This window comes from Anomaloglossus baeobatrachus, unplaced genomic scaffold, assembly GCF_048569485.1.
Source record: "Anomaloglossus baeobatrachus isolate aAnoBae1 unplaced genomic scaffold, aAnoBae1.hap1 Scaffold_4863, whole genome shotgun sequence".
In the NCBI taxonomy this organism is placed as follows: Eukaryota; Metazoa; Chordata; class Amphibia; order Anura; family Aromobatidae; genus Anomaloglossus; species Anomaloglossus baeobatrachus.
The window spans coordinates 1-27,135 of NW_027444212.1; the positions used below are offsets into that span (position 1 = coordinate 1).

The following is a 27,135-nucleotide window of genomic DNA, read 5'->3' on the forward strand; positions in this document are numbered from 1 at the left end:
AGTTTAATATCTGATACGTCCCCTATCTGGGGACCATATATTAAATGGATTTTTAGAACAGGGAGATGGAAAAAGAGCTTGCTCTGTCCACTCCACGCATTGACCTGGTATTGCAGTACCTCCAGGAACGGTGCACCCCTTCTTAACCCAGTTTCCAAAAGCAGAACTCAATTCACCTGATTCATATTAGCCCGATTTAATGAATTGGAAGAAAGCATACGTCTTCATATGCACCTCAATTTGGCCCATTCACTTTTCACACTTCCTCCTTTTGTTTTTTATCTTTCACACTTTTGACTTTCTTTATTCATCCAAATAGCAAACTCATCACCACTCAACCTGACCAACTCGGCTATGTCCCCGTGCTGCAGTTCTCTGTCTTATCTAGATCATTTGCAATTGAATGGAATAGATCCCTTTTGGACAAAGTGGATTCACCTGCTGCTGCAGTGACCACAGGTGTGATAACATCTAGAATTGGCATCTGGTGCGATCTCTCCGCTTCCACTCCAAAGAAAGTTACCTGTTTATTCCTATCATGCATTGGTTTTTGGGGTTTTCTTTGAGTAATGATGATCTCTTTAGTAGTCTGTTGGCGCCCTCTCCTGGAGGAATAGTTTGCTTGCTCTTGGACATTCTAAAAGAGAGGTCATGATAGACATTGAGCTTCTGAGCTCAATTGGGGAAAGTCATGGGTGATGAATGTTTGCAACCTACTGCGAAGCCTCATACCGCAATATAAGGAACGTCAAATACTAAGAAAGGGCGGCCTATGAAAGAATTACTACTTTCAATAAGTACACTTAAACGGCTAATTGGGAATAGAAAAACTGTAAAAAGCCCTCTGAGAAAGCCCCCCTCTAACCTTTGATAGTAAGCTTTTCTGTAGTCTGCCTGTTGATGTATTTTCCGTTTGAACTGTGCACAACATGAAGAGACGGAACACTGGCGGCTTGTCACAATGCCCCCCGATGACATCACAATAGCGCTGCTGCCTAGAAAACAAGCTGCGCAGAAGAAGTTGTTCTTTGGGTGGGAGGGTGGGCTAGTGGAAGGAGGGGGCAATCTCTTTTTTTCCCGGGTGGTAGGGGGATGACAGGAGAAGGGAAGCGGGTGGTGAGAAAGGTACAGAGGGCAGGGTTTGGGGGCTGGGAAGGAAAGGGAAAAGATTAGGGTTTGGGGATGATGAAAGGGCTTTCTACGGGTAAGGATGGCAAAGGGTGGCAGTGACGGAAAGTCAGGCAACCTGTCCTGTCCGTCTTTTTGTATCGTGAATTGGAAAGACTGCAAGGGGGAGGGGAGTTGCTTGCGCCCTAAAGGAGGAGTTATTCAGATTCATTGCAGTGGGCGGCGGCTGCAAAACGCACCATTCTTCTTGTTTTGGCTCTGCAAAGCAGCCTTTTCAAGGGTTGGCTTGGGTGACAAAATGTCTTGTGTAGGCGTGGGTTTGTCTCCCTCTCGCTCTCTCTCCCTAAGATGTGTCCGGCATAGGCCAGGGTGCCACTCGAGGCCCAAACCAATTCTGGTTATCGCTTCTCGGCCTTTTGGCTAAGATCAAGTGTAGTATCTGTTCTTATCAGTTTAATATCTGATACGTCCCCTATCTGGGGACCATATATTAAATGGATTTTTAGAACAGGGAGATGGAAAAAGAGCTTGCTCTGTCCACTCCACGCATTGACCTGGTATTGCAGTACCTCCAGGAACGGTGCACCCCTTCTTAACCCAGTTTCCAAAAGCAGAACTCAATTCACCTGATTCATATTAGCCCGATTTAATGAATTGGAAGAAAGCATACGTCTTCATATGCACCTCAATTTGGCCCATTCACTTTTCACACTTCCTCCTTTTGTTTTTTATCTTTCACACTTTTGACTTTCTTTATTCATCCAAATAGCAAACTCATCACCACTCAACCTGACCAACTCGGCTATGTCCCCGTGCTGCAGTTCTCTGTCTTATCTAGATCATTTGCAATTGAATGGAATAGATCCCTTTTGGACAAAGTGGATTCACCTGCTGCTGCAGTGACCACAGGTGTGATAACATCTAGAATTGGCATCTGGTGCGATCTCTCCGCTTCCACTCCAAAGAAAGTTACCTGTTTATTCCTATCATGCATTGGTTTTTGGGGTTTTCTTTGAGTAATGATGATCTCTTTAGTAGTCTGTTGGCGCCCTCTCCTGGAGGAATAGTTTGCTTGCTCTTGGACATTCTAAAAGAGAGGTCATGATAGACATTGAGCTTCTGAGCTCAATTGGGGAAAGTCATGGGTGATGAATGTTTGCAACCTACTGCGAAGCCTCATACCGCAATATAAGGAACGTCAAATACTAAGAAAGGGCGGCCTATGAAAGAATTACTACTTTCAATAAGTACACTTAAACGGCTAATTGGGAATAGAAAAACTGTAAAAAGCCCTCTGAGAAAGCCCCCCTCTAACCTTTGATAGTAAGCTTTTCTGTAGTCTGCCTGTTGATGTATTTTCCGTTTGAACTGTGCACAACATGAAGAGACGGAACACTGGCGGCTTGTCACAATGCCCCCCGATGACATCACAATAGCGCTGCTGCCTAGAAAACAAGCTGCGCAGAAGAAGTTGTTCTTTGGGTGGGAGGGTGGGCTAGTGGAAGGAGGGGGCAATCTCTTTTTTTCCCGGGTGGTAGGGGGATGACAGGAGAAGGGAAGCGGGTGGTGAGAAAGGTACAGAGGGCAGGGTTTGGGGGCTGGGAAGGAAAGGGAAAAGATTAGGGTTTGGGGATGATGAAAGGGCTTTCTACGGGTAAGGATGGCAAAGGGTGGCAGTGACGGAAAGTCAGGCAACCTGTCCTGTCCGTCTTTTTGTATCGTGAATTGGAAAGACTGCAAGGGGGAGGGGAGTTGCTTGCGCCCTAAAGGAGGAGTTATTCAGATTCATTGCAGTGGGCGGCGGCTGCAAAACGCACCATTCTTCTTGTTTTGGCTCTGCAAAGCAGCCTTTTCAAGGGTTGGCTTGGGTGACAAAATGTCTTGTGTAGGCGTGGGTTTGTCTCCCTCTCGCTCTCTCTCCCTAAGATGTGTCCGGCATAGGCCAGGGTGCCACTCGAGGCCCAAACCAATTCTGGTTATCGCTTCTCGGCCTTTTGGCTAAGATCAAGTGTAGTATCTGTTCTTATCAGTTTAATATCTGATACGTCCCCTATCTGGGGACCATATATTAAATGGATTTTTAGAACAGGGAGATGGAAAAAGAGCTTGCTCTGTCCACTCCACGCATTGACCTGGTATTGCAGTACCTCCAGGAACGGTGCACCCCTTCTTAACCCAGTTTCCAAAAGCAGAACTCAATTCACCTGATTCATATTAGCCCGATTTAATGAATTGGAAGAAAGCATACGTCTTCATATGCACCTCAATTTGGCCCATTCACTTTTCACACTTCCTCCTTTTGTTTTTTATCTTTCACACTTTTGACTTTCTTTATTCATCCAAATAGCAAACTCATCACCACTCAACCTGACCAACTCGGCTATGTCCCCGTGCTGCAGTTCTCTGTCTTATCTAGATCATTTGCAATTGAATGGAATAGATCCCTTTTGGACAAAGTGGATTCACCTGCTGCTGCAGTGACCACAGGTGTGATAACATCTAGAATTGGCATCTGGTGCGATCTCTCCGCTTCCACTCCAAAGAAAGTTACCTGTTTATTCCTATCATGCATTGGTTTTTGGGGTTTTCTTTGAGTAATGATGATCTCTTTAGTAGTCTGTTGGCGCCCTCTCCTGGAGGAATAGTTTGCTTGCTCTTGGACATTCTAAAAGAGAGGTCATGATAGACATTGAGCTTCTGAGCTCAATTGGGGAAAGTCATGGGTGATGAATGTTTGCAACCTACTGCGAAGCCTCATACCGCAATATAAGGAACGTCAAATACTAAGAAAGGGCGGCCTATGAAAGAATTACTACTTTCAATAAGTACACTTAAACGGCTAATTGGGAATAGAAAAACTGTAAAAAGCCCTCTGAGAAAGCCCCCCTCTAACCTTTGATAGTAAGCTTTTCTGTAGTCTGCCTGTTGATGTATTTTCCGTTTGAACTGTGCACAACATGAAGAGACGGAACACTGGCGGCTTGTCACAATGCCCCCCGATGACATCACAATAGCGCTGCTGCCTAGAAAACAAGCTGCGCAGAAGAAGTTGTTCTTTGGGTGGGAGGGTGGGCTAGTGGAAGGAGGGGGCAATCTCTTTTTTTCCCGGGTGGTAGGGGGATGACAGGAGAAGGGAAGCGGGTGGTGAGAAAGGTACAGAGGGCAGGGTTTGGGGGCTGGGAAGGAAAGGGAAAAGATTAGGGTTTGGGGATGATGAAAGGGCTTTCTACGGGTAAGGATGGCAAAGGGTGGCAGTGACGGAAAGTCAGGCAACCTGTCCTGTCCGTCTTTTTGTATCGTGAATTGGAAAGACTGCAAGGGGGAGGGGAGTTGCTTGCGCCCTAAAGGAGGAGTTATTCAGATTCATTGCAGTGGGCGGCGGCTGCAAAACGCACCATTCTTCTTGTTTTGGCTCTGCAAAGCAGCCTTTTCAAGGGTTGGCTTGGGTGACAAAATGTCTTGTGTAGGCGTGGGTTTGTCTCCCTCTCGCTCTCTCTCCCTAAGATGTGTCCGGCATAGGCCAGGGTGCCACTCGAGGCCCAAACCAATTCTGGTTATCGCTTCTCGGCCTTTTGGCTAAGATCAAGTGTAGTATCTGTTCTTATCAGTTTAATATCTGATACGTCCCCTATCTGGGGACCATATATTAAATGGATTTTTAGAACAGGGAGATGGAAAAAGAGCTTGCTCTGTCCACTCCACGCATTGACCTGGTATTGCAGTACCTCCAGGAACGGTGCACCCCTTCTTAACCCAGTTTCCAAAAGCAGAACTCAATTCACCTGATTCATATTAGCCCGATTTAATGAATTGGAAGAAAGCATACGTCTTCATATGCACCTCAATTTGGCCCATTCACTTTTCACACTTCCTCCTTTTGTTTTTTATCTTTCACACTTTTGACTTTCTTTATTCATCCAAATAGCAAACTCATCACCACTCAACCTGACCAACTCGGCTATGTCCCCGTGCTGCAGTTCTCTGTCTTATCTAGATCATTTGCAATTGAATGGAATAGATCCCTTTTGGACAAAGTGGATTCACCTGCTGCTGCAGTGACCACAGGTGTGATAACATCTAGAATTGGCATCTGGTGCGATCTCTCCGCTTCCACTCCAAAGAAAGTTACCTGTTTATTCCTATCATGCATTGGTTTTTGGGGTTTTCTTTGAGTAATGATGATCTCTTTAGTAGTCTGTTGGCGCCCTCTCCTGGAGGAATAGTTTGCTTGCTCTTGGACATTCTAAAAGAGAGGTCATGATAGACATTGAGCTTCTGAGCTCAATTGGGGAAAGTCATGGGTGATGAATGTTTGCAACCTACTGCGAAGCCTCATACCGCAATATAAGGAACGTCAAATACTAAGAAAGGGCGGCCTATGAAAGAATTACTACTTTCAATAAGTACACTTAAACGGCTAATTGGGAATAGAAAAACTGTAAAAAGCCCTCTGAGAAAGCCCCCCTCTAACCTTTGATAGTAAGCTTTTCTGTAGTCTGCCTGTTGATGTATTTTCCGTTTGAACTGTGCACAACATGAAGAGACGGAACACTGGCGGCTTGTCACAATGCCCCCCGATGACATCACAATAGCGCTGCTGCCTAGAAAACAAGCTGCGCAGAAGAAGTTGTTCTTTGGGTGGGAGGGTGGGCTAGTGGAAGGAGGGGGCAATCTCTTTTTTTCCCGGGTGGTAGGGGGATGACAGGAGAAGGGAAGCGGGTGGTGAGAAAGGTACAGAGGGCAGGGTTTGGGGGCTGGGAAGGAAAGGGAAAAGATTAGGGTTTGGGGATGATGAAAGGGCTTTCTACGGGTAAGGATGGCAAAGGGTGGCAGTGACGGAAAGTCAGGCAACCTGTCCTGTCCGTCTTTTTGTATCGTGAATTGGAAAGACTGCAAGGGGGAGGGGAGTTGCTTGCGCCCTAAAGGAGGAGTTATTCAGATTCATTGCAGTGGGCGGCGGCTGCAAAACGCACCATTCTTCTTGTTTTGGCTCTGCAAAGCAGCCTTTTCAAGGGTTGGCTTGGGTGACAAAATGTCTTGTGTAGGCGTGGGTTTGTCTCCCTCTCGCTCTCTCTCCCTAAGATGTGTCCGGCATAGGCCAGGGTGCCACTCGAGGCCCAAACCAATTCTGGTTATCGCTTCTCGGCCTTTTGGCTAAGATCAAGTGTAGTATCTGTTCTTATCAGTTTAATATCTGATACGTCCCCTATCTGGGGACCATATATTAAATGGATTTTTAGAACAGGGAGATGGAAAAAGAGCTTGCTCTGTCCACTCCACGCATTGACCTGGTATTGCAGTACCTCCAGGAACGGTGCACCCCTTCTTAACCCAGTTTCCAAAAGCAGAACTCAATTCACCTGATTCATATTAGCCCGATTTAATGAATTGGAAGAAAGCATACGTCTTCATATGCACCTCAATTTGGCCCATTCACTTTTCACACTTCCTCCTTTTGTTTTTTATCTTTCACACTTTTGACTTTCTTTATTCATCCAAATAGCAAACTCATCACCACTCAACCTGACCAACTCGGCTATGTCCCCGTGCTGCAGTTCTCTGTCTTATCTAGATCATTTGCAATTGAATGGAATAGATCCCTTTTGGACAAAGTGGATTCACCTGCTGCTGCAGTGACCACAGGTGTGATAACATCTAGAATTGGCATCTGGTGCGATCTCTCCGCTTCCACTCCAAAGAAAGTTACCTGTTTATTCCTATCATGCATTGGTTTTTGGGGTTTTCTTTGAGTAATGATGATCTCTTTAGTAGTCTGTTGGCGCCCTCTCCTGGAGGAATAGTTTGCTTGCTCTTGGACATTCTAAAAGAGAGGTCATGATAGACATTGAGCTTCTGAGCTCAATTGGGGAAAGTCATGGGTGATGAATGTTTGCAACCTACTGCGAAGCCTCATACCGCAATATAAGGAACGTCAAATACTAAGAAAGGGCGGCCTATGAAAGAATTACTACTTTCAATAAGTACACTTAAACGGCTAATTGGGAATAGAAAAACTGTAAAAAGCCCTCTGAGAAAGCCCCCCTCTAACCTTTGATAGTAAGCTTTTCTGTAGTCTGCCTGTTGATGTATTTTCCGTTTGAACTGTGCACAACATGAAGAGACGGAACACTGGCGGCTTGTCACAATGCCCCCCGATGACATCACAATAGCGCTGCTGCCTAGAAAACAAGCTGCGCAGAAGAAGTTGTTCTTTGGGTGGGAGGGTGGGCTAGTGGAAGGAGGGGGCAATCTCTTTTTTTCCCGGGTGGTAGGGGGATGACAGGAGAAGGGAAGCGGGTGGTGAGAAAGGTACAGAGGGCAGGGTTTGGGGGCTGGGAAGGAAAGGGAAAAGATTAGGGTTTGGGGATGATGAAAGGGCTTTCTACGGGTAAGGATGGCAAAGGGTGGCAGTGACGGAAAGTCAGGCAACCTGTCCTGTCCGTCTTTTTGTATCGTGAATTGGAAAGACTGCAAGGGGGAGGGGAGTTGCTTGCGCCCTAAAGGAGGAGTTATTCAGATTCATTGCAGTGGGCGGCGGCTGCAAAACGCACCATTCTTCTTGTTTTGGCTCTGCAAAGCAGCCTTTTCAAGGGTTGGCTTGGGTGACAAAATGTCTTGTGTAGGCGTGGGTTTGTCTCCCTCTCGCTCTCTCTCCCTAAGATGTGTCCGGCATAGGCCAGGGTGCCACTCGAGGCCCAAACCAATTCTGGTTATCGCTTCTCGGCCTTTTGGCTAAGATCAAGTGTAGTGTTGTTCGAAGAGGTGGTTTAAGCTCCAGGCCACCTTAGTACAATGATACAATGCACACTGGAAGGTTGCGCTTGCTAGTACTCTGGGTGGATAGTATATTCATCTAGAGGAAAACATGGCCCTACCAGGATCGAGGCTATTAGACTGAGTAAGGGTGGGGGGCTATGGTACAACGTGCCCCAGGACTGACGACCCTGGAGTGAGTCTGAGCTTGCTGGCTTGGGACCCCGGCAAGCCTTGGGCTCTGTAGCACACCGTACCTTGCCTTTTCATACTTTTTGAGCATATTACCCTATCCCGGCCTTCTGGCTAGGAAGGGAAATTTTTACAATCCCGGTCGGAGGTCTGGTCAGCTTTGGGCTGAGAAACTAACACCCGGTTGGAGGTCTGGGTCAGCTTCGGCTGAGAAACCAACACCCGGTTGGAGGTCTGGGTCAGCTTCGGCTGAGAAACCAACACCCGGTTGGAGGTCCGGTTAGCCTTGGGCTGAGAAACCAACACCGGTTGACGGTCCGGGCAGTTTCGACTGCGAAACCAACAACTAGTAGCTCTCTACTCCACTTGGGTAAGATGCCTGGGTGGACGCTGGGAGCAACGACAAGGCTCAACCAGGCTTCGGCTTGGGGGAGCACCGAAGATCCCTGACCCTTGCTGTGGCCTTCTGGCTCGGAGGGACGGGGTTGATTTTTGGGGACCCTCTCCTCACGGTGGGGTCCACACGAATCCTAGCCTTTGCACTGTTTTTGGTGTGACTTCGGTCATGCATTTTTTGTGGTGCTTTGGAAAGCTTCATTAAATCAAAAATCTGTTCTTATCAGTTTAATATCTGATACGTCCCCTATCTGGGGACCATATATTAAATGGATTTTTAGAACAGGGAGATGGAAAAAGAGCTTGCTCTGTCCACTCCACGCATTGACCTGGTATTGCAGTACCTCCAGGAACGGTGCACCCCTTCTTAACCCAGTTTCCAAAAGCAGAACTCAATTCACCTGATTCATATTAGCCCGATTTAATGAATTGGAAGAAAGCATACGTCTTCATATGCACCTCAATTTGGCCCATTCACTTTTCACACTTCCTCCTTTTGTTTTTTATCTTTCACACTTTTGACTTTCTTTATTCATCCAAATAGCAAACTCATCACCACTCAACCTGACCAACTCGGCTATGTCCCCGTGCTGCAGTTCTCTGTCTTATCTAGATCATTTGCAATTGAATGGAATAGATCCCTTTTGGACAAAGTGGATTCACCTGCTGCTGCAGTGACCACAGGTGTGATAACATCTAGAATTGGCATCTGGTGCGATCTCTCCGCTTCCACTCCAAAGAAAGTTACCTGTTTATTCCTATCATGCATTGGTTTTTGGGGTTTTCTTTGAGTAATGATGATCTCTTTAGTAGTCTGTTGGCGCCCTCTCCTGGAGGAATAGTTTGCTTGCTCTTGGACATTCTAAAAGAGAGGTCATGATAGACATTGAGCTTCTGAGCTCAATTGGGGAAAGTCATGGGTGATGAATGTTTGCAACCTACTGCGAAGCCTCATACCGCAATATAAGGAACGTCAAATACTAAGAAAGGGCGGCCTATGAAAGAATTACTACTTTCAATAAGTACACTTAAACGGCTAATTGGGAATAGAAAAACTGTAAAAAGCCCTCTGAGAAAGCCCCCCTCTAACCTTTGATAGTAAGCTTTTCTGTAGTCTGCCTGTTGATGTATTTTCCGTTTGAACTGTGCACAACATGAAGAGACGGAACACTGGCGGCTTGTCACAATGCCCCCCGATGACATCACAATAGCGCTGCTGCCTAGAAAACAAGCTGCGCAGAAGAAGTTGTTCTTTGGGTGGGAGGGTGGGCTAGTGGAAGGAGGGGGCAATCTCTTTTTTTCCCGGGTGGTAGGGGGATGACAGGAGAAGGGAAGCGGGTGGTGAGAAAGGTACAGAGGGCAGGGTTTGGGGGCTGGGAAGGAAAGGGAAAAGATTAGGGTTTGGGGATGATGAAAGGGCTTTCTACGGGTAAGGATGGCAAAGGGTGGCAGTGACGGAAAGTCAGGCAACCTGTCCTGTCCGTCTTTTTGTATCGTGAATTGGAAAGACTGCAAGGGGGAGGGGAGTTGCTTGCGCCCTAAAGGAGGAGTTATTCAGATTCATTGCAGTGGGCGGCGGCTGCAAAACGCACCATTCTTCTTGTTTTGGCTCTGCAAAGCAGCCTTTTCAAGGGTTGGCTTGGGTGACAAAATGTCTTGTGTAGGCGTGGGTTTGTCTCCCTCTCGCTCTCTCTCCCTAAGATGTGTCCGGCATAGGCCAGGGTGCCACTCGAGGCCCAAACCAATTCTGGTTATCGCTTCTCGGCCTTTTGGCTAAGATCAAGTGTAGTATCTGTTCTTATCAGTTTAATATCTGATACGTCCCCTATCTGGGGACCATATATTAAATGGATTTTTAGAACAGGGAGATGGAAAAAGAGCTTGCTCTGTCCACTCCACGCATTGACCTGGTATTGCAGTACCTCCAGGAACGGTGCACCCCTTCTTAACCCAGTTTCCAAAAGCAGAACTCAATTCACCTGATTCATATTAGCCCGATTTAATGAATTGGAAGAAAGCATACGTCTTCATATGCACCTCAATTTGGCCCATTCACTTTTCACACTTCCTCCTTTTGTTTTTTATCTTTCACACTTTTGACTTTCTTTATTCATCCAAATAGCAAACTCATCACCACTCAACCTGACCAACTCGGCTATGTCCCCGTGCTGCAGTTCTCTGTCTTATCTAGATCATTTGCAATTGAATGGAATAGATCCCTTTTGGACAAAGTGGATTCACCTGCTGCTGCAGTGACCACAGGTGTGATAACATCTAGAATTGGCATCTGGTGCGATCTCTCCGCTTCCACTCCAAAGAAAGTTACCTGTTTATTCCTATCATGCATTGGTTTTTGGGGTTTTCTTTGAGTAATGATGATCTCTTTAGTAGTCTGTTGGCGCCCTCTCCTGGAGGAATAGTTTGCTTGCTCTTGGACATTCTAAAAGAGAGGTCATGATAGACATTGAGCTTCTGAGCTCAATTGGGGAAAGTCATGGGTGATGAATGTTTGCAACCTACTGCGAAGCCTCATACCGCAATATAAGGAACGTCAAATACTAAGAAAGGGCGGCCTATGAAAGAATTACTACTTTCAATAAGTACACTTAAACGGCTAATTGGGAATAGAAAAACTGTAAAAAGCCCTCTGAGAAAGCCCCCCTCTAACCTTTGATAGTAAGCTTTTCTGTAGTCTGCCTGTTGATGTATTTTCCGTTTGAACTGTGCACAACATGAAGAGACGGAACACTGGCGGCTTGTCACAATGCCCCCCGATGACATCACAATAGCGCTGCTGCCTAGAAAACAAGCTGCGCAGAAGAAGTTGTTCTTTGGGTGGGAGGGTGGGCTAGTGGAAGGAGGGGGCAATCTCTTTTTTTCCCGGGTGGTAGGGGGATGACAGGAGAAGGGAAGCGGGTGGTGAGAAAGGTACAGAGGGCAGGGTTTGGGGGCTGGGAAGGAAAGGGAAAAGATTAGGGTTTGGGGATGATGAAAGGGCTTTCTACGGGTAAGGATGGCAAAGGGTGGCAGTGACGGAAAGTCAGGCAACCTGTCCTGTCCGTCTTTTTGTATCGTGAATTGGAAAGACTGCAAGGGGGAGGGGAGTTGCTTGCGCCCTAAAGGAGGAGTTATTCAGATTCATTGCAGTGGGCGGCGGCTGCAAAACGCACCATTCTTCTTGTTTTGGCTCTGCAAAGCAGCCTTTTCAAGGGTTGGCTTGGGTGACAAAATGTCTTGTGTAGGCGTGGGTTTGTCTCCCTCTCGCTCTCTCTCCCTAAGATGTGTCCGGCATAGGCCAGGGTGCCACTCGAGGCCCAAACCAATTCTGGTTATCGCTTCTCGGCCTTTTGGCTAAGATCAAGTGTAGTATCTGTTCTTATCAGTTTAATATCTGATACGTCCCCTATCTGGGGACCATATATTAAATGGATTTTTAGAACAGGGAGATGGAAAAAGAGCTTGCTCTGTCCACTCCACGCATTGACCTGGTATTGCAGTACCTCCAGGAACGGTGCACCCCTTCTTAACCCAGTTTCCAAAAGCAGAACTCAATTCACCTGATTCATATTAGCCCGATTTAATGAATTGGAAGAAAGCATACGTCTTCATATGCACCTCAATTTGGCCCATTCACTTTTCACACTTCCTCCTTTTGTTTTTTATCTTTCACACTTTTGACTTTCTTTATTCATCCAAATAGCAAACTCATCACCACTCAACCTGACCAACTCGGCTATGTCCCCGTGCTGCAGTTCTCTGTCTTATCTAGATCATTTGCAATTGAATGGAATAGATCCCTTTTGGACAAAGTGGATTCACCTGCTGCTGCAGTGACCACAGGTGTGATAACATCTAGAATTGGCATCTGGTGCGATCTCTCCGCTTCCACTCCAAAGAAAGTTACCTGTTTATTCCTATCATGCATTGGTTTTTGGGGTTTTCTTTGAGTAATGATGATCTCTTTAGTAGTCTGTTGGCGCCCTCTCCTGGAGGAATAGTTTGCTTGCTCTTGGACATTCTAAAAGAGAGGTCATGATAGACATTGAGCTTCTGAGCTCAATTGGGGAAAGTCATGGGTGATGAATGTTTGCAACCTACTGCGAAGCCTCATACCGCAATATAAGGAACGTCAAATACTAAGAAAGGGCGGCCTATGAAAGAATTACTACTTTCAATAAGTACACTTAAACGGCTAATTGGGAATAGAAAAACTGTAAAAAGCCCTCTGAGAAAGCCCCCCTCTAACCTTTGATAGTAAGCTTTTCTGTAGTCTGCCTGTTGATGTATTTTCCGTTTGAACTGTGCACAACATGAAGAGACGGAACACTGGCGGCTTGTCACAATGCCCCCCGATGACATCACAATAGCGCTGCTGCCTAGAAAACAAGCTGCGCAGAAGAAGTTGTTCTTTGGGTGGGAGGGTGGGCTAGTGGAAGGAGGGGGCAATCTCTTTTTTTCCCGGGTGGTAGGGGGATGACAGGAGAAGGGAAGCGGGTGGTGAGAAAGGTACAGAGGGCAGGGTTTGGGGGCTGGGAAGGAAAGGGAAAAGATTAGGGTTTGGGGATGATGAAAGGGCTTTCTACGGGTAAGGATGGCAAAGGGTGGCAGTGACGGAAAGTCAGGCAACCTGTCCTGTCCGTCTTTTTGTATCGTGAATTGGAAAGACTGCAAGGGGGAGGGGAGTTGCTTGCGCCCTAAAGGAGGAGTTATTCAGATTCATTGCAGTGGGCGGCGGCTGCAAAACGCACCATTCTTCTTGTTTTGGCTCTGCAAAGCAGCCTTTTCAAGGGTTGGCTTGGGTGACAAAATGTCTTGTGTAGGCGTGGGTTTGTCTCCCTCTCGCTCTCTCTCCCTAAGATGTGTCCGGCATAGGCCAGGGTGCCACTCGAGGCCCAAACCAATTCTGGTTATCGCTTCTCGGCCTTTTGGCTAAGATCAAGTGTAGTATCTGTTCTTATCAGTTTAATATCTGATACGTCCCCTATCTGGGGACCATATATTAAATGGATTTTTAGAACAGGGAGATGGAAAAAGAGCTTGCTCTGTCCACTCCACGCATTGACCTGGTATTGCAGTACCTCCAGGAACGGTGCACCCCTTCTTAACCCAGTTTCCAAAAGCAGAACTCAATTCACCTGATTCATATTAGCCCGATTTAATGAATTGGAAGAAAGCATACGTCTTCATATGCACCTCAATTTGGCCCATTCACTTTTCACACTTCCTCCTTTTGTTTTTTATCTTTCACACTTTTGACTTTCTTTATTCATCCAAATAGCAAACTCATCACCACTCAACCTGACCAACTCGGCTATGTCCCCGTGCTGCAGTTCTCTGTCTTATCTAGATCATTTGCAATTGAATGGAATAGATCCCTTTTGGACAAAGTGGATTCACCTGCTGCTGCAGTGACCACAGGTGTGATAACATCTAGAATTGGCATCTGGTGCGATCTCTCCGCTTCCACTCCAAAGAAAGTTACCTGTTTATTCCTATCATGCATTGGTTTTTGGGGTTTTCTTTGAGTAATGATGATCTCTTTAGTAGTCTGTTGGCGCCCTCTCCTGGAGGAATAGTTTGCTTGCTCTTGGACATTCTAAAAGAGAGGTCATGATAGACATTGAGCTTCTGAGCTCAATTGGGGAAAGTCATGGGTGATGAATGTTTGCAACCTACTGCGAAGCCTCATACCGCAATATAAGGAACGTCAAATACTAAGAAAGGGCGGCCTATGAAAGAATTACTACTTTCAATAAGTACACTTAAACGGCTAATTGGGAATAGAAAAACTGTAAAAAGCCCTCTGAGAAAGCCCCCCTCTAACCTTTGATAGTAAGCTTTTCTGTAGTCTGCCTGTTGATGTATTTTCCGTTTGAACTGTGCACAACATGAAGAGACGGAACACTGGCGGCTTGTCACAATGCCCCCCGATGACATCACAATAGCGCTGCTGCCTAGAAAACAAGCTGCGCAGAAGAAGTTGTTCTTTGGGTGGGAGGGTGGGCTAGTGGAAGGAGGGGGCAATCTCTTTTTTTCCCGGGTGGTAGGGGGATGACAGGAGAAGGGAAGCGGGTGGTGAGAAAGGTACAGAGGGCAGGGTTTGGGGGCTGGGAAGGAAAGGGAAAAGATTAGGGTTTGGGGATGATGAAAGGGCTTTCTACGGGTAAGGATGGCAAAGGGTGGCAGTGACGGAAAGTCAGGCAACCTGTCCTGTCCGTCTTTTTGTATCGTGAATTGGAAAGACTGCAAGGGGGAGGGGAGTTGCTTGCGCCCTAAAGGAGGAGTTATTCAGATTCATTGCAGTGGGCGGCGGCTGCAAAACGCACCATTCTTCTTGTTTTGGCTCTGCAAAGCAGCCTTTTCAAGGGTTGGCTTGGGTGACAAAATGTCTTGTGTAGGCGTGGGTTTGTCTCCCTCTCGCTCTCTCTCCCTAAGATGTGTCCGGCATAGGCCAGGGTGCCACTCGAGGCCCAAACCAATTCTGGTTATCGCTTCTCGGCCTTTTGGCTAAGATCAAGTGTAGTATCTGTTCTTATCAGTTTAATATCTGATACGTCCCCTATCTGGGGACCATATATTAAATGGATTTTTAGAACAGGGAGATGGAAAAAGAGCTTGCTCTGTCCACTCCACGCATTGACCTGGTATTGCAGTACCTCCAGGAACGGTGCACCCCTTCTTAACCCAGTTTCCAAAAGCAGAACTCAATTCACCTGATTCATATTAGCCCGATTTAATGAATTGGAAGAAAGCATACGTCTTCATATGCACCTCAATTTGGCCCATTCACTTTTCACACTTCCTCCTTTTGTTTTTTATCTTTCACACTTTTGACTTTCTTTATTCATCCAAATAGCAAACTCATCACCACTCAACCTGACCAACTCGGCTATGTCCCCGTGCTGCAGTTCTCTGTCTTATCTAGATCATTTGCAATTGAATGGAATAGATCCCTTTTGGACAAAGTGGATTCACCTGCTGCTGCAGTGACCACAGGTGTGATAACATCTAGAATTGGCATCTGGTGCGATCTCTCCGCTTCCACTCCAAAGAAAGTTACCTGTTTATTCCTATCATGCATTGGTTTTTGGGGTTTTCTTTGAGTAATGATGATCTCTTTAGTAGTCTGTTGGCGCCCTCTCCTGGAGGAATAGTTTGCTTGCTCTTGGACATTCTAAAAGAGAGGTCATGATAGACATTGAGCTTCTGAGCTCAATTGGGGAAAGTCATGGGTGATGAATGTTTGCAACCTACTGCGAAGCCTCATACCGCAATATAAGGAACGTCAAATACTAAGAAAGGGCGGCCTATGAAAGAATTACTACTTTCAATAAGTACACTTAAACGGCTAATTGGGAATAGAAAAACTGTAAAAAGCCCTCTGAGAAAGCCCCCCTCTAACCTTTGATAGTAAGCTTTTCTGTAGTCTGCCTGTTGATGTATTTTCCGTTTGAACTGTGCACAACATGAAGAGACGGAACACTGGCGGCTTGTCACAATGCCCCCCGATGACATCACAATAGCGCTGCTGCCTAGAAAACAAGCTGCGCAGAAGAAGTTGTTCTTTGGGTGGGAGGGTGGGCTAGTGGAAGGAGGGGGCAATCTCTTTTTTTCCCGGGTGGTAGGGGGATGACAGGAGAAGGGAAGCGGGTGGTGAGAAAGGTACAGAGGGCAGGGTTTGGGGGCTGGGAAGGAAAGGGAAAAGATTAGGGTTTGGGGATGATGAAAGGGCTTTCTACGGGTAAGGATGGCAAAGGGTGGCAGTGACGGAAAGTCAGGCAACCTGTCCTGTCCGTCTTTTTGTATCGTGAATTGGAAAGACTGCAAGGGGGAGGGGAGTTGCTTGCGCCCTAAAGGAGGAGTTATTCAGATTCATTGCAGTGGGCGGCGGCTGCAAAACGCACCATTCTTCTTGTTTTGGCTCTGCAAAGCAGCCTTTTCAAGGGTTGGCTTGGGTGACAAAATGTCTTGTGTAGGCGTGGGTTTGTCTCCCTCTCGCTCTCTCTCCCTAAGATGTGTCCGGCATAGGCCAGGGTGCCACTCGAGGCCCAAACCAATTCTGGTTATCGCTTCTCGGCCTTTTGGCTAAGATCAAGTGTAGTATCTGTTCTTATCAGTTTAATATCTGATACGTCCCCTATCTGGGGACCATATATTAAATGGATTTTTAGAACAGGGAGATGGAAAAAGAGCTTGCTCTGTCCACTCCACGCATTGACCTGGTATTGCAGTACCTCCAGGAACGGTGCACCCCTTCTTAACCCAGTTTCCAAAAGCAGAACTCAATTCACCTGATTCATATTAGCCCGATTTAATGAATTGGAAGAAAGCATACGTCTTCATATGCACCTCAATTTGGCCCATTCACTTTTCACACTTCCTCCTTTTGTTTTTTATCTTTCACACTTTTGACTTTCTTTATTCATCCAAATAGCAAACTCATCACCACTCAACCTGACCAACTCGGCTATGTCCCCGTGCTGCAGTTCTCTGTCTTATCTAGATCATTTGCAATTGAATGGAATAGATCCCTTTTGGACAAAGTGGATTCACCTGCTGCTGCAGTGACCACAGGTGTGATAACATCTAGAATTGGCATCTGGTGCGATCTCTCCGCTTCCACTCCAAAGAAAGTTACCTGTTTATTCCTATCATGCATTGGTTTTTGGGGTTTTCTTTGAGTAATGATGATCTCTTTAGTAGTCTGTTGGCGCCCTCTCCTGGAGGAATAGTTTGCTTGCTCTTGGACATTCTAAAAGAGAGGTCATGATAGACATTGAGCTTCTGAGCTCAATTGGGGAAAGTCATGGGTGATGAATGTTTGCAACCTACTGCGAAGCCTCATACCGCAATATAAGGAACGTCAAATACTAAGAAAGGGCGGCCTATGAAAGAATTACTACTTTCAATAAGTACACTTAAACGGCTAATTGGGAATAGAAAAACTGTAAAAAGCCCTCTGAGAAAGCCCCCCTCTAACCTTTGATAGTAAGCTTTTCTGTAGTCTGCCTGTTGATGTATTTTCCGTTTGAACTGTGCACAACATGAAGAGACGGAACACTGGCGGCTTGTCACAATGCCCCCCGATGACATCACAATAGCGCTGCTGCCTAGAAAACAAGCTGCGCAGAAGAAGTTGTTCTTTGGGTGGGAGGGTGGGCTAGTGGAAGGAGGGGGCAATCTCTTTTTTTCCCGGGTGGTAGGGGGATGACAGGAGAAGGGAAGCGGGTGGTGAGAAAGGTACAGAGGGCAGGGTTTGGGGGCTGGGAAGGAAAGGGAAAAGATTAGGGTTTGGGGATGATGAAAGGGCTTTCTACGGGTAAGGATGGCAAAGGGTGGCAGTGACGGAAAGTCAGGCAACCTGTCCTGTCCGTCTTTTTGTATCGTGAATTGGAAAGACTGCAAGGGGGAGGGGAGTTGCTTGCGCCCTAAAGGAGGAGTTATTCAGATTCATTGCAGTGGGCGGCGGCTGCAAAACGCACCATTCTTCTTGTTTTGGCTCTGCAAAGCAGCCTTTTCAAGGGTTGGCTTGGGTGACAAAATGTCTTGTGTAGGCGTGGGTTTGTCTCCCTCTCGCTCTCTCTCCCTAAGATGTGTCCGGCATAGGCCAGGGTGCCACTCGAGGCCCAAACCAATTCTGGTTATCGCTTCTCGGCCTTTTGGCTAAGATCAAGTGTAGTATCTGTTCTTATCAGTTTAATATCTGATACGTCCCCTATCTGGGGACCATATATTAAATGGATTTTTAGAACAGGGAGATGGAAAAAGAGCTTGCTCTGTCCACTCCACGCATTGACCTGGTATTGCAGTACCTCCAGGAACGGTGCACCCCTTCTTAACCCAGTTTCCAAAAGCAGAACTCAATTCACCTGATTCATATTAGCCCGATTTAATGAATTGGAAGAAAGCATACGTCTTCATATGCACCTCAATTTGGCCCATTCACTTTTCACACTTCCTCCTTTTGTTTTTTATCTTTCACACTTTTGACTTTCTTTATTCATCCAAATAGCAAACTCATCACCACTCAACCTGACCAACTCGGCTATGTCCCCGTGCTGCAGTTCTCTGTCTTATCTAGATCATTTGCAATTGAATGGAATAGATCCCTTTTGGACAAAGTGGATTCACCTGCTGCTGCAGTGACCACAGGTGTGATAACATCTAGAATTGGCATCTGGTGCGATCTCTCCGCTTCCACTCCAAAGAAAGTTACCTGTTTATTCCTATCATGCATTGGTTTTTGGGGTTTTCTTTGAGTAATGATGATCTCTTTAGTAGTCTGTTGGCGCCCTCTCCTGGAGGAATAGTTTGCTTGCTCTTGGACATTCTAAAAGAGAGGTCATGATAGACATTGAGCTTCTGAGCTCAATTGGGGAAAGTCATGGGTGATGAATGTTTGCAACCTACTGCGAAGCCTCATACCGCAATATAAGGAACGTCAAATACTAAGAAAGGGCGGCCTATGAAAGAATTACTACTTTCAATAAGTACACTTAAACGGCTAATTGGGAATAGAAAAACTGTAAAAAGCCCTCTGAGAAAGCCCCCCTCTAACCTTTGATAGTAAGCTTTTCTGTAGTCTGCCTGTTGATGTATTTTCCGTTTGAACTGTGCACAACATGAAGAGACGGAACACTGGCGGCTTGTCACAATGCCCCCCGATGACATCACAATAGCGCTGCTGCCTAGAAAACAAGCTGCGCAGAAGAAGTTGTTCTTTGGGTGGGAGGGTGGGCTAGTGGAAGGAGGGGGCAATCTCTTTTTTTCCCGGGTGGTAGGGGGATGACAGGAGAAGGGAAGCGGGTGGTGAGAAAGGTACAGAGGGCAGGGTTTGGGGGCTGGGAAGGAAAGGGAAAAGATTAGGGTTTGGGGATGATGAAAGGGCTTTCTACGGGTAAGGATGGCAAAGGGTGGCAGTGACGGAAAGTCAGGCAACCTGTCCTGTCCGTCTTTTTGTATCGTGAATTGGAAAGACTGCAAGGGGGAGGGGAGTTGCTTGCGCCCTAAAGGAGGAGTTATTCAGATTCATTGCAGTGGGCGGCGGCTGCAAAACGCACCATTCTTCTTGTTTTGGCTCTGCAAAGCAGCCTTTTCAAGGGTTGGCTTGGGTGACAAAATGTCTTGTGTAGGCGTGGGTTTGTCTCCCTCTCGCTCTCTCTCCCTAAGATGTGTCCGGCATAGGCCAGGGTGCCACTCGAGGCCCAAACCAATTCTGGTTATCGCTTCTCGGCCTTTTGGCTAAGATCAAGTGTAGTATCTGTTCTTATCAGTTTAATATCTGATACGTCCCCTATCTGGGGACCATATATTAAATGGATTTTTAGAACAGGGAGATGGAAAAAGAGCTTGCTCTGTCCACTCCACGCATTGACCTGGTATTGCAGTACCTCCAGGAACGGTGCACCCCTTCTTAACCCAGTTTCCAAAAGCAGAACTCAATTCACCTGATTCATATTAGCCCGATTTAATGAATTGGAAGAAAGCATACGTCTTCATATGCACCTCAATTTGGCCCATTCACTTTTCACACTTCCTCCTTTTGTTTTTTATCTTTCACACTTTTGACTTTCTTTATTCATCCAAATAGCAAACTCATCACCACTCAACCTGACCAACTCGGCTATGTCCCCGTGCTGCAGTTCTCTGTCTTATCTAGATCATTTGCAATTGAATGGAATAGATCCCTTTTGGACAAAGTGGATTCACCTGCTGCTGCAGTGACCACAGGTGTGATAACATCTAGAATTGGCATCTGGTGCGATCTCTCCGCTTCCACTCCAAAGAAAGTTACCTGTTTATTCCTATCATGCATTGGTTTTTGGGGTTTTCTTTGAGTAATGATGATCTCTTTAGTAGTCTGTTGGCGCCCTCTCCTGGAGGAATAGTTTGCTTGCTCTTGGACATTCTAAAAGAGAGGTCATGATAGACATTGAGCTTCTGAGCTCAATTGGGGAAAGTCATGGGTGATGAATGTTTGCAACCTACTGCGAAGCCTCATACCGCAATATAAGGAACGTCAAATACTAAGAAAGGGCGGCCTATGAAAGAATTACTACTTTCAATAAGTACACTTAAACGGCTAATTGGGAATAGAAAAACTGTAAAAAGCCCTCTGAGAAAGCCCCCCTCTAACCTTTGATAGTAAGCTTTTCTGTAGTCTGCCTGTTGATGTATTTTCCGTTTGAACTGTGCACAACATGAAGAGACGGAACACTGGCGGCTTGTCACAATGCCCCCCGATGACATCACAATAGCGCTGCTGCCTAGAAAACAAGCTGCGCAGAAGAAGTTGTTCTTTGGGTGGGAGGGTGGGCTAGTGGAAGGAGGGGGCAATCTCTTTTTTTCCCGGGTGGTAGGGGGATGACAGGAGAAGGGAAGCGGGTGGTGAGAAAGGTACAGAGGGCAGGGTTTGGGGGCTGGGAAGGAAAGGGAAAAGATTAGGGTTTGGGGATGATGAAAGGGCTTTCTACGGGTAAGGATGGCAAAGGGTGGCAGTGACGGAAAGTCAGGCAACCTGTCCTGTCCGTCTTTTTGTATCGTGAATTGGAAAGACTGCAAGGGGGAGGGGAGTTGCTTGCGCCCTAAAGGAGGAGTTATTCAGATTCATTGCAGTGGGCGGCGGCTGCAAAACGCACCATTCTTCTTGTTTTGGCTCTGCAAAGCAGCCTTTTCAAGGGTTGGCTTGGGTGACAAAATGTCTTGTGTAGGCGTGGGTTTGTCTCCCTCTCGCTCTCTCTCCCTAAGATGTGTCCGGCATAGGCCAGGGTGCCACTCGAGGCCCAAACCAATTCTGGTTATCGCTTCTCGGCCTTTTGGCTAAGATCAAGTGTAGTATCTGTTCTTATCAGTTTAATATCTGATACGTCCCCTATCTGGGGACCATATATTAAATGGATTTTTAGAACAGGGAGATGGAAAAAGAGCTTGCTCTGTCCACTCCACGCATTGACCTGGTATTGCAGTACCTCCAGGAACGGTGCACCCCTTCTTAACCCAGTTTCCAAAAGCAGAACTCAATTCACCTGATTCATATTAGCCCGATTTAATGAATTGGAAGAAAGCATACGTCTTCATATGCACCTCAATTTGGCCCATTCACTTTTCACACTTCCTCCTTTTGTTTTTTATCTTTCACACTTTTGACTTTCTTTATTCATCCAAATAGCAAACTCATCACCACTCAACCTGACCAACTCGGCTATGTCCCCGTGCTGCAGTTCTCTGTCTTATCTAGATCATTTGCAATTGAATGGAATAGATCCCTTTTGGACAAAGTGGATTCACCTGCTGCTGCAGTGACCACAGGTGTGATAACATCTAGAATTGGCATCTGGTGCGATCTCTCCGCTTCCACTCCAAAGAAAGTTACCTGTTTATTCCTATCATGCATTGGTTTTTGGGGTTTTCTTTGAGTAATGATGATCTCTTTAGTAGTCTGTTGGCGCCCTCTCCTGGAGGAATAGTTTGCTTGCTCTTGGACATTCTAAAAGAGAGGTCATGATAGACATTGAGCTTCTGAGCTCAATTGGGGAAAGTCATGGGTGATGAATGTTTGCAACCTACTGCGAAGCCTCATACCGCAATATAAGGAACGTCAAATACTAAGAAAGGGCGGCCTATGAAAGAATTACTACTTTCAATAAGTACACTTAAACGGCTAATTGGGAATAGAAAAACTGTAAAAAGCCCTCTGAGAAAGCCCCCCTCTAACCTTTGATAGTAAGCTTTTCTGTAGTCTGCCTGTTGATGTATTTTCCGTTTGAACTGTGCACAACATGAAGAGACGGAACACTGGCGGCTTGTCACAATGCCCCCCGATGACATCACAATAGCGCTGCTGCCTAGAAAACAAGCTGCGCAGAAGAAGTTGTTCTTTGGGTGGGAGGGTGGGCTAGTGGAAGGAGGGGGCAATCTCTTTTTTTCCCGGGTGGTAGGGGGATGACAGGAGAAGGGAAGCGGGTGGTGAGAAAGGTACAGAGGGCAGGGTTTGGGGGCTGGGAAGGAAAGGGAAAAGATTAGGGTTTGGGGATGATGAAAGGGCTTTCTACGGGTAAGGATGGCAAAGGGTGGCAGTGACGGAAAGTCAGGCAACCTGTCCTGTCCGTCTTTTTGTATCGTGAATTGGAAAGACTGCAAGGGGGAGGGGAGTTGCTTGCGCCCTAAAGGAGGAGTTATTCAGATTCATTGCAGTGGGCGGCGGCTGCAAAACGCACCATTCTTCTTGTTTTGGCTCTGCAAAGCAGCCTTTTCAAGGGTTGGCTTGGGTGACAAAATGTCTTGTGTAGGCGTGGGTTTGTCTCCCTCTCGCTCTCTCTCCCTAAGATGTGTCCGGCATAGGCCAGGGTGCCACTCGAGGCCCAAACCAATTCTGGTTATCGCTTCTCGGCCTTTTGGCTAAGATCAAGTGTAGTATCTGTTCTTATCAGTTTAATATCTGATACGTCCCCTATCTGGGGACCATATATTAAATGGATTTTTAGAACAGGGAGATGGAAAAAGAGCTTGCTCTGTCCACTCCACGCATTGACCTGGTATTGCAGTACCTCCAGGAACGGTGCACCCCTTCTTAACCCAGTTTCCAAAAGCAGAACTCAATTCACCTGATTCATATTAGCCCGATTTAATGAATTGGAAGAAAGCATACGTCTTCATATGCACCTCAATTTGGCCCATTCACTTTTCACACTTCCTCCTTTTGTTTTTTATCTTTCACACTTTTGACTTTCTTTATTCATCCAAATAGCAAACTCATCACCACTCAACCTGACCAACTCGGCTATGTCCCCGTGCTGCAGTTCTCTGTCTTATCTAGATCATTTGCAATTGAATGGAATAGATCCCTTTTGGACAAAGTGGATTCACCTGCTGCTGCAGTGACCACAGGTGTGATAACATCTAGAATTGGCATCTGGTGCGATCTCTCCGCTTCCACTCCAAAGAAAGTTACCTGTTTATTCCTATCATGCATTGGTTTTTGGGGTTTTCTTTGAGTAATGATGATCTCTTTAGTAGTCTGTTGGCGCCCTCTCCTGGAGGAATAGTTTGCTTGCTCTTGGACATTCTAAAAGAGAGGTCATGATAGACATTGAGCTTCTGAGCTCAATTGGGGAAAGTCATGGGTGATGAATGTTTGCAACCTACTGCGAAGCCTCATACCGCAATATAAGGAACGTCAAATACTAAGAAAGGGCGGCCTATGAAAGAATTACTACTTTCAATAAGTACACTTAAACGGCTAATTGGGAATAGAAAAACTGTAAAAAGCCCTCTGAGAAAGCCCCCCTCTAACCTTTGATAGTAAGCTTTTCTGTAGTCTGCCTGTTGATGTATTTTCCGTTTGAACTGTGCACAACATGAAGAGACGGAACACTGGCGGCTTGTCACAATGCCCCCCGATGACATCACAATAGCGCTGCTGCCTAGAAAACAAGCTGCGCAGAAGAAGTTGTTCTTTGGGTGGGAGGGTGGGCTAGTGGAAGGAGGGGGCAATCTCTTTTTTTCCCGGGTGGTAGGGGGATGACAGGAGAAGGGAAGCGGGTGGTGAGAAAGGTACAGAGGGCAGGGTTTGGGGGCTGGGAAGGAAAGGGAAAAGATTAGGGTTTGGGGATGATGAAAGGGCTTTCTACGGGTAAGGATGGCAAAGGGTGGCAGTGACGGAAAGTCAGGCAACCTGTCCTGTCCGTCTTTTTGTATCGTGAATTGGAAAGACTGCAAGGGGGAGGGGAGTTGCTTGCGCCCTAAAGGAGGAGTTATTCAGATTCATTGCAGTGGGCGGCGGCTGCAAAACGCACCATTCTTCTTGTTTTGGCTCTGCAAAGCAGCCTTTTCAAGGGTTGGCTTGGGTGACAAAATGTCTTGTGTAGGCGTGGGTTTGTCTCCCTCTCGCTCTCTCTCCCTAAGATGTGTCCGGCATAGGCCAGGGTGCCACTCGAGGCCCAAACCAATTCTGGTTATCGCTTCTCGGCCTTTTGGCTAAGATCAAGTGTAGTATCTGTTCTTATCAGTTTAATATCTGATACGTCCCCTATCTGGGGACCATATATTAAATGGATTTTTAGAACAGGGAGATGGAAAAAGAGCTTGCTCTGTCCACTCCACGCATTGACCTGGTATTGCAGTACCTCCAGGAACGGTGCACCCCTTCTTAACCCAGTTTCCAAAAGCAGAACTCAATTCACCTGATTCATATTAGCCCGATTTAATGAATTGGAAGAAAGCATACGTCCTTCATATGCACCTCAATTTGGCCCATTCACTTTTCACACTTCCTCCTTTTGTTTTTTATCTTTCACACTTTTGACTTTCTTTATTCATCCAAATAGCAAACTCATCACCACTCAACCTGACCAACTCGGCTATGTCCCCGTGCTGCAGTTCTCTGTCTTATCTAGATCATTTGCAATTGAATGGAATAGATCCCTTTTGGACAAAGTGGATTCACCTGCTGCTGCAGTGACCACAGGTGTGATAACATCTAGAATTGGCATCTGGTGCGATCTCTCCGCTTCCACTCAAAGAAAGTTACCTGTTTATTCCTATCATGCATTGGTTTTTGGGGTTTTCTTTGAGTAATGATGATCTCTTTAGTAGTCTGTTGGCGCCCTCTCCTGGAGGAATAGTTTGCTTGCTCTTGGACATTCTAAAAGAGAGGTCATGATAGACATTGAGCTTCTGAGCTCAATTGGGGAAAGTCATGGGTGATGAATGTTTGCAACCTACTGCGAAGCCTCATACCGCAATATAAGGAACGTCAAATACTAAGAAAGGGCGGCCTATGAAAGAATTACTACTTTCAATAAGTACACTTAAACGGCTAATTGGGAATAGAAAAACTGTAAAAAGCCCTCTGAGAAAGCCCCCCTCTAACCTTTGATAGTAAGCTTTTCTGTAGTCTGCCTGTTGATGTATTTTCCGTTTGAACTGTGCACAACATGAAGAGACGGAACACTGGCGGCTTGTCACAATGCCCCCCGATGACATCACAATAGCGCTGCTGCCTAGAAAACAAGCTGCGCAGAAGAAGTTGTTCTTTGGGTGGGAGGGTGGGCTAGTGGAAGGAGGGGGCAATCTCTTTTTTTCCCGGGTGGTAGGGGGATGACAGGAGAAGGAAGCGGGTGGTGAGAAAGGTACAGAGGGCAGGGTTTGGGGGCTGGGAAGGAAAGGGAAAAGATTAGGGTTTGGGGATGATGAAAGGGCTTTCTACGGGTAAGGATGGCAAAGGGTGGCAGTGACGGAAAGTCAGGCAACCTGTCCTGTCCGTCTTTTTGTATCGTGAATTGGAAAGACTGCAAGGGGGAGGGAGTTGCTTGCGCCCTAAAGGAGGAGTTATTCAGATTCATTGCAGTGGGCGGCGGCTGCAAAACGCACCATTCTTCTTGTTTTGGCTCTGCAAAGCAGCCTTTTCAAGGGTTGGCTTGGGTGACAAAATGTCTTGTGTAGGCGTGGGTTTGTCTCCCTCTCGCTCTCTCTCCCTAAGATGTGTCCGGCATAGGCCAGGGTGCCACTCGAGGCCCAAACCAATTCTGGTTATCGCTTCTCGGCCTTTTGGCTAAGATCAAGTGTAGTATCTGTTCTTATCAGTTTAATATCTGATACGTCCCCTATCTGGGGACCATATATTAAATGGATTTTTAGAACAGGGAGATGGAAAAAGAGCTTGCTCTGTCCACTCCACGCATTGACCTGGTATTGCAGTACCTCCAGGAACGGTGCACCCCTTCTTAACCCAGTTTCCAAAAGCAGAACTCAATTCACCTGATTCATATTAGCCCGATTTAATGAATTGGAAGAAAGCATACGTCTTCATATGCACCTCAATTTGGCCCATTCACTTTTCACACTTCCTCCTTTTGTTTTTTATCTTTCACACTTTTGACTTTCTTTATTCATCCAAATAGCAAACTCATCACCACTCATCAACCTGACCAACTCGGCTATGTCCCCGTGCTGCAGTTCTCTGTCTTATCTAGATCATTTGCAATTGAATGGAATAGATCCCTTTTGGACAAAGTGGATTCACCTGCTGCTGCAGTGACCACAGGTGTGATAACATCTAGAATTGGCATCTGGTGCGATCTCTCCGCTTCCACTCCAAAGAAAGTTACCTGTTTATTCCTATCATGCATTGGTTTTTGGGGTTTTCTTTGAGTAATGATGATCTCTTTAGTAGTCTGTTGGCGCCCTCTCCTGGAGGAATAGTTTGCTTGCTCTTGGACATTCTAAAAGAGAGGTCATGATAGACATTGAGCTTCTGAGCTCAATTGGGGAAAGTCATGGGTGATGAATGTTTGCAACCTACTGCGAAGCCTCATACCGCAATATAAGGAACGTCAAATACTAAGAAAGGGCGGCCTATGAAAGAATTACTACTTTCAATAAGTACACTTAAACGGCTAATTGGGAATAGAAAAACTGTAAAAAGCCCTCTGAGAAAGCCCCCCTCTAACCTTTGATAGTAAGCTTTTCTGTAGTCTGCCTGTTGATGTATTTTCCGTTTGAACTGTGCACAACATGAAGAGACGGAACACTGGCGGCTTGTCACAATGCCCCCCGATGACATCACAATAGCGCTGCTGCCTAGAAAACAAGCTGCGCAGAAGAAGTTGTTCTTTGGGTGGGAGGGTGGGCTAGTGGAAGGAGGGGGCAATCTCTTTTTTTCCCGGG

General features: G+C 46.4%; 16 non-coding genes and 1 pseudogene across 16 annotated transcripts; all 17 read left to right on the top strand.

Annotated features, from left to right (window-relative positions):
* LOC142281868 (U2 spliceosomal RNA) lies at nucleotides 1-141 on the top strand (annotated as a pseudogene; the record flags this gene model as incomplete).
* A 1,387-nt stretch (nucleotides 142-1,528) lies between these two features.
* Nucleotides 1,529-1,719, top strand: LOC142281854 (U2 spliceosomal RNA). The gene has a single exon (XR_012743867.1). It is a non-coding gene; the product is annotated as a U2 spliceosomal RNA (small nuclear RNA).
* A 1,387-nt stretch (nucleotides 1,720-3,106) lies between these two features.
* Nucleotides 3,107-3,297, top strand: LOC142281866 (U2 spliceosomal RNA). The gene has a single exon (XR_012743878.1). It is a non-coding gene; the product is annotated as a U2 spliceosomal RNA (small nuclear RNA).
* Nucleotides 3,298-4,684: 1,387 nt separating this feature from the next.
* On the top strand, nucleotides 4,685-4,875 carry LOC142281869 (U2 spliceosomal RNA). Its single transcript, XR_012743880.1, has one exon. It is a non-coding gene; the product is annotated as a U2 spliceosomal RNA (small nuclear RNA).
* A 1,387-nt stretch (nucleotides 4,876-6,262) lies between these two features.
* LOC142281870 (U2 spliceosomal RNA) lies at nucleotides 6,263-6,453 on the top strand. The gene has a single exon (XR_012743881.1). It is a non-coding gene; the product is annotated as a U2 spliceosomal RNA (small nuclear RNA).
* Nucleotides 6,454-8,642: 2,189 nt separating this feature from the next.
* Nucleotides 8,643-8,835, top strand: LOC142281867 (U2 spliceosomal RNA). The gene has a single exon (XR_012743879.1). It is a non-coding gene; the product is annotated as a U2 spliceosomal RNA (small nuclear RNA).
* A 1,387-nt stretch (nucleotides 8,836-10,222) lies between these two features.
* Nucleotides 10,223-10,413, top strand: LOC142281871 (U2 spliceosomal RNA). Its single transcript, XR_012743882.1, has one exon. It is a non-coding gene; the product is annotated as a U2 spliceosomal RNA (small nuclear RNA).
* A 1,387-nt stretch (nucleotides 10,414-11,800) lies between these two features.
* Nucleotides 11,801-11,991, top strand: LOC142281855 (U2 spliceosomal RNA). The gene has a single exon (XR_012743868.1). It is a non-coding gene; the product is annotated as a U2 spliceosomal RNA (small nuclear RNA).
* Nucleotides 11,992-13,378: 1,387 nt separating this feature from the next.
* On the top strand, nucleotides 13,379-13,569 carry LOC142281856 (U2 spliceosomal RNA). Its single transcript, XR_012743869.1, has one exon. It is a non-coding gene; the product is annotated as a U2 spliceosomal RNA (small nuclear RNA).
* A 1,387-nt stretch (nucleotides 13,570-14,956) lies between these two features.
* LOC142281857 (U2 spliceosomal RNA) lies at nucleotides 14,957-15,147 on the top strand. The gene has a single exon (XR_012743870.1). It is a non-coding gene; the product is annotated as a U2 spliceosomal RNA (small nuclear RNA).
* Nucleotides 15,148-16,534: 1,387 nt separating this feature from the next.
* LOC142281858 (U2 spliceosomal RNA) lies at nucleotides 16,535-16,725 on the top strand. Its single transcript, XR_012743871.1, has one exon. It is a non-coding gene; the product is annotated as a U2 spliceosomal RNA (small nuclear RNA).
* Nucleotides 16,726-18,112: 1,387 nt separating this feature from the next.
* On the top strand, nucleotides 18,113-18,303 carry LOC142281859 (U2 spliceosomal RNA). Its single transcript, XR_012743872.1, has one exon. It is a non-coding gene; the product is annotated as a U2 spliceosomal RNA (small nuclear RNA).
* Nucleotides 18,304-19,690: 1,387 nt separating this feature from the next.
* On the top strand, nucleotides 19,691-19,881 carry LOC142281860 (U2 spliceosomal RNA). Its single transcript, XR_012743873.1, has one exon. It is a non-coding gene; the product is annotated as a U2 spliceosomal RNA (small nuclear RNA).
* A 1,387-nt stretch (nucleotides 19,882-21,268) lies between these two features.
* On the top strand, nucleotides 21,269-21,459 carry LOC142281861 (U2 spliceosomal RNA). Its single transcript, XR_012743874.1, has one exon. It is a non-coding gene; the product is annotated as a U2 spliceosomal RNA (small nuclear RNA).
* Nucleotides 21,460-22,846: 1,387 nt separating this feature from the next.
* LOC142281862 (U2 spliceosomal RNA) lies at nucleotides 22,847-23,037 on the top strand. The gene has a single exon (XR_012743875.1). It is a non-coding gene; the product is annotated as a U2 spliceosomal RNA (small nuclear RNA).
* A 1,387-nt stretch (nucleotides 23,038-24,424) lies between these two features.
* Nucleotides 24,425-24,615, top strand: LOC142281863 (U2 spliceosomal RNA). The gene has a single exon (XR_012743876.1). It is a non-coding gene; the product is annotated as a U2 spliceosomal RNA (small nuclear RNA).
* Nucleotides 24,616-26,000: 1,385 nt separating this feature from the next.
* LOC142281865 (U2 spliceosomal RNA) lies at nucleotides 26,001-26,191 on the top strand. Its single transcript, XR_012743877.1, has one exon. It is a non-coding gene; the product is annotated as a U2 spliceosomal RNA (small nuclear RNA).
* Nucleotides 26,192-27,135: the final 944 nt, after the last annotated feature.